The sequence below is a fragment of the Cnephaeus nilssonii genome (assembly GCF_951640355.1).
Source record: "Cnephaeus nilssonii genome assembly, chromosome: 2".
NCBI classification, from domain to species: Eukaryota; Metazoa; Chordata; class Mammalia; order Chiroptera; family Vespertilionidae; genus Cnephaeus; species Cnephaeus nilssonii.
The window spans coordinates 34,649,008-34,655,007 of record NC_137073.1 but is presented as its reverse complement, the minus strand read 5'-3'; positions in this window follow the sequence as shown (position 1 = coordinate 34,655,007).

The window sequence follows — 6,000 nt, the reverse complement described above, 5'->3', positions numbered from 1 at the left end:
TATCAACTGAGCCAAACCAGCCAGGGCAGAAAATATATTTTTTTTAATAAGATACAAAAAGCTCTAAACAAAGAAAATAGTGATACATTTGATTACATTCAAATGAAGAGCTTCTTTTTGAGGACAGATTCTAGTAAGAGAGTAAACAAGTGAGCCACAGAGTAAAAGGAAAATATTTAAAATGCGTTGTGATTGAGTCTAAATATATAGAGTTCCAAAAACAGGACAAACTACACGAGCATTAGAGATGCATGGTTAGGTGATAAACATATAACAGTATAAAGGAAAGCAAGGGAGCGGTTACCATTCCGGCCAGGAGAGAGATCCCTCTGGAGGAAAAGCACAGAGAGTTGTTTGGAGGGTCAGGAGTGGGCTTTGGGGGCTGGCCATGTTTCATTTCTTGGCCAGAATGGTTTTATACAGGTGTTTGCTTGTGGTCATTCATTGAGCTATATGCTTTTGTACATTTTTGTGTGTATATTTTATTTCATGATGTAAAACTTTAAAATGGTATCTAATCAAGTTCTTGTGAGATCATGCATAGGATCCAGTTGCAAAGAGCGTGGCATATCAAAAGTGCCCACTAAAGTTAGTGACTCTGATTATCATTGGATTGGGGCATCTTGAGTGTGACCTGCTCATGCATGTGGAACTCAGCCGAGGATTTGTGGGTGGTCCACATATTCCTAAGAGGTCACCCTTGGAAGGTGTGTGAGGCACAGGTGGGGTGGGCAATGTCAGGGGCTGAGAGATCATGGGCCAGCCTGGACAGGGCGATGCATTTCTCCTACTGGGTCTTTTTTTAATTTATTTAAAATGGTTATTGTTTAAAGTATTACATATGTCTTTTTTCCCCCATTGACCTCTCCCTGGCTGCTCCCACCCCCCAGCACATGCCCTCACCCCCCTACTGTCTGTGTCCATTGGTTATGCTTATATGCATGCATACAAGTCCTTTGGTTGATCTCTTACCCCCGCCCCCCATCCCCCCCTGCCTTCCTTCTGTTCCATGCTTCTATGCCTCTGTATAGATGTACCACAGGTTTTTAATCCATTCATCTGCTTATGGACACTTAGGTTGTTTCCAAATCTTAGCTATTGTAAATTGTGCTGCAATGAACATAGGGGTGCATATATCCTTTCTGATTGGTGTTTCTGATTTCTGCACAGCAAAAGAAACCATTAACAAAACAACAAAAGAACCCACTGCATGGGAGAACATATTTGCCAATGTCATATCCAATAAGGGTCTAATCTCCAAAATTTACAGGGAACTCATACAACTTAAAAGGAAGATTAAACAATTCAATAAAAAATATGGGTAAAGGACCTAAATAGACACTTTTCGAAAGTGAACATACAGAAGGCCAAGAGACATATGAAAACATGCTCAAAGTCACGAATAATCCGAGAGATGCAAATCAAAACAACAATGAGGAACCATCTCACACCTGTCAGAATGGCTATCATCAACAAATCAACAAACGACAAGTGCTGGTGAGGATGTGGAGAAAAAGGAACCCTCGTGCACTGCTGGTGGGAATGCAGACTGGTGCAGCCACTGTGGAAAACAGTATGGAGTTTCCTCAAAAAATTAAAAATGAAACTCCCATTTGACCCAGTAATCCCACTTCTAGGAACATATCCCACTGGGTCTTTCAGCCAGCAGACCACGGAGTCCCCCTACCATGGGGGTCCAAGTTCAGGGATAGGAAGGTACTTTAGTGAGTCAGACTGAGAGCTCTGGAGGATGGGGTCATGCCAGTTGTAGCTCTAAGCACCTCCTGCCATTACTCAGTGAGGCCTGGTTCAGAAAGAGCCCCTGGCCTGTGAGTGCTAATCAGCCTTGGCCAGAACAGCCAGGACTCTGTTTGTGAGGGGACCAGAGGCAGAAGTGTGGGGACTTCACCCACATTAACCTCTAGGCTTCAGAAAGCCTCTTTCTGCCACCCCACCCTTTTGCCCACACTGGACAGGGCAGGGAAAATTTATAGGGTGTAAGCTGCCTCAGGGAGGCACAATGGGCCAAAGGCTGGCAGTGCTCCCCAAAACCACCCAGACAATGGGGGTTGGCTCCCCTGTAACCTGGCAAGGCAACCTTTATTATGCCAAGTGTATTGAGACATAATCTTTATACAATTAAATTCACCCTTTTTAAGCATATAGTTCAATGAGTTTGGCAAATGTGTATGTCCACATAGCAAAAGAAACCACAATCCAGATGTACATGTCTGTCACCCCAAAATTTCCCTTGGCCCTTTAAAGTCAAACCTCTCCTCCTACCCCTCCTGCGTGACCAGCTGTCCAAAACTGCTGATCTGTGTTCTGTCCCTATCATTTTGTCTTTCCCAGAATGTCAAGTAATGGAATCATTCAGGTTGTAGCCTTTTGAATCTGGCTTCATTCACTGACCATAATGCTTTTGAGACTCATCTGTGTGGTTGCAAGTATCAATAATTCCTTTCTTTTTATTGCTGAGTAGTGTATCACTGTTTGGATATATCACAATTAGGTGGACATTTGGGTTGTTTCCAGTTTTGACAATTATGAATCAAGCTGCTTTGTGCATTCACATACAGGTCTTTCAGTGGACACATATTTTCATTTCTCTAGGGTAAGTACCCAGGAGTGAGATTGCTGGGTTGTATGGTACATGTGTGTTTATCTTTATAGGACACTCACAAACTCTTTACCAAAGTTGGTATTTTCCATCTTCGTTTTTGTTCCCATTCGTGGAACTGTTCTCTCATCATCAACAGCAGGACCACTGTGGAAAGACCACTAATTCAGTGAGAAACTCAAGTTATTGAATAGTTGTAAAAAGTTTGGCTGTTTTAGTTCCTTTAAGTACCAACCACAACTCTAAGGATTGAGGTAGGAGTGTCTATCCCTCCATAGGGACCAACTGTCCTGGTTTACCCAAGGGTCTCCAGGTTTTAGCACTGAAAGTCTTATGTCCTGGGACACCCTTAGTCCTAGGGTTAAACTGGGACAGGTGCTGTGCCAGGCACTGTATATCCATCATGTCATTTTATCCACAAGTCAGTATCAAGGGTAGGTTTGCTTGTCTCATCCTGAGCATAAGGAAACAGCCTTTGGGAGGTTAAGCTGACTTTCTAGCCCACACTCCAGAGAAGGTGGAGCCAAACATTGGCAACAGGCCCACCAGACTCCAAAGCACTGGTGTCTTCCCTAGGTGCTGAGATTTGGGCCTCAGGAGTACAGGCCAGCAGGTGGGCCGGGTGGAGCTTTGCTGCCCTCTGGTGGCAGATATGGTGGCGCTCTAGGTTTGAGTCGACTTTTATGGGGCAGAGAGGCTGGTAAGGCACCCTTTTCTCCCAGGGAGCAGGACCTCAAAACTGGCCTCAGCCCTGGAAGGGTGGCCCTCACCAGTCTCTACTGGGAGCCTTGGTCCAGCCATTCAGGAGTATGTGAGCATTTAAGGCCCCGCAGACCCAGGGCCAGACTGCTGGGTTTGAGTCCCTGTGACCTGAGCCTGTCACTCACCCCTCTGGGCCTTACTCAATTCCTTATCTATAAATCAGGATGATAAACATGTCAATACACTAAAACTAGGCTTAGACTGAGGTTGTTATTACCAGCTCCTTCACACCCACATGCCTTAACTTTCCCACCTTTGTACACTCATTCACTTCATTCATTCACTTCACTTTCATCCAGCAGTTATCTACCAAGCACCAGCTCTGTGCCAGACCCTGAGCCGGGGGTGCCAGGGATATGGCTCCCTCCTGGCTTTGTAATTTTCCACAGTCTCGTGTCTGCCTTCCTTCCTTCCTTCCCTCATTCACTCACTATGGTGTATCCATTCATTTATTGTGTTCATTTTTTTCAATTAAAATTGACATTCAATATTATTTTATAGAGTGTTCATCCATTTTCCTCATATTTTTCACTCATTTAACTTCCTTATTCATTCACCCATCCACCCATCACTTGATCATCTCGTTTACATGTTCATTCTTTATTTGTTCAGGCAGTTGTGACTCACTCCTTTTCTCCCCTCATTCCCCTGTTCTGCAAGCATTCTGGAAGCACCACTCTACTCTAGGCCAGGATTCTGGCTCAGGTCTCCCCGCAGACTTGTGAGTGGAGAGATGGTGAGGATATAATGTGGTACCTACCCTGCCAGCCAGTGGGACCCAGAGCAGGGGAAGCACCAAGAAAAAAGCAACTGTCCGCCTGGAGGAGGGGACTGGGAGCAGTCATAGGTTTCACGGAGGAAGTAGCATTTAAGCCAAGCTAAGAAGGGTGTATGGGAGTTCACCAGGGAGGAAATGACACTCCAGTAAACTCTGTGTGTGTGGGGGGGGGGGAGGGGTGTTTGGGGAAAAGTGAGGTGCTTGGATGGCTGGAGTGTGTGATGTAGGGCCAAGTGTCCCTGACCATACCCAGGCCAAGCCCTCCCTAGGTTCCAATGACAGACTTGGGCCATTCAAGAACTTCCCCTAATTCATCATTCTTGGCCCCTGGAAAACCACCCACTATCAGGCAGCCAAGAATGGCCTGATAGTGTTAATACAGGACCCTGTCACAGGAGCCACCTGTCTAACCCCTGGACACTCAGTAGGCAAGCTATCCTGGGCTGAGTAGGCTGAGCAGACAGCAGTAGTGGGAGTATCTGAAGTACCTGGCCCCCAAGATCCCATGGTCATCCAGCAAATATTTGAGTGCCTTACTGTAAGCCAGGCCTTATCCCAGACACTGGGCATACAGCAGTGAACAAGACAGAACTTCTACTCTCTAGCAGGCAATAAATAATAAATGAGAAAACCAACAATTGTGAAGACCACCAAGAACATACCTGTAGCTGAACAAGTTGGGTTTATTACCTCTCTAAAAGTAAGACTGCCCTTACTTCAGCATGAGAGTAGGTGTTAAAGAGGTCTTATAGGATTTAAGTTTAGGCTAAGTGATTTGGGGAAGGGTTAGATGTTTTCAGGAAGCAGAGACAATTCTAATTGGATGTCTTAAATATTTAAAGTGGGAGGAATGACTCGAGAGGCCAATGCTGTAAAGAAGCAGCAGTTACTCATATTAGTGAGAATGGCAAAAATGTTCAGTCTTTTTCTGGTTCCAAAGATATTCATGTTTTTCCATCAAAAATTATTACAAAGAGCATCCCTTCTAACAACTGCCCTGTTCATGAATTGCTTAATAAAGCCAATTAGATCTTGGAAAAATACAAACATGAATACAAAGCATTCTTGTTTATTCTTGCTCCATCACGGTCACTGAATGGCCTAGTGTGATGTTGGTGCTCTGGGAAATTGATGTGCAACAGGAGAGCACCAACCCCTAGCTTTTGAGTGCCAGGCCAGCTCCAGATGTGCGGGGCAGTTTTCTCTTCTTGGTAAGATAGTCTCATTCACTCGGCTGAGGTATATATGCTGAGTGCCAGGAGCAGAGTAATTCGAGGTGGGCAAAAGAGGTAGGTCCCAGTCCTTAGAAAGTTGTTTGCGAAATCTTAAATAAACAAGTTGTCAGAAATGGGTGGGGTAGTCAGAGAAAGATAAATATCACATGATCTCACTCATTTGTGGATTATAATGAACAAGATAAACCAGGGGTCCTCAAACTTTTTAAATAGGGGCCAGTTCACTGTCCCTCAGACCGTTGGAGGGCTGGACTATAGTTTAAAAAAAACTATGAACAAATTCCTATGCACACTGCACATACCTTATTTTGAAGTAAAAAAACAAAACGGCAAAAACACCCGCATGTGGCCCTCGGGCTGTAGTTTGAGGACGCCTGCGATAAACTGATGAACAAAAACAGATACAGAGAAGCATGGATCAGATGCTCAAACCTCAGAGGGAAGGTAGGGGATGATGAGGGTAAGAGGGAGAGATCAACCAAAGGACTTGTATGCATCCATATAAGCATAACCAATGGACACAGACACTAGGTGGGTGAGGGCATGAACGGGAATGGGCTGGGGATGGGGGGGGGGGGGAGGGAGGGATGAGGGGATAAGGACAC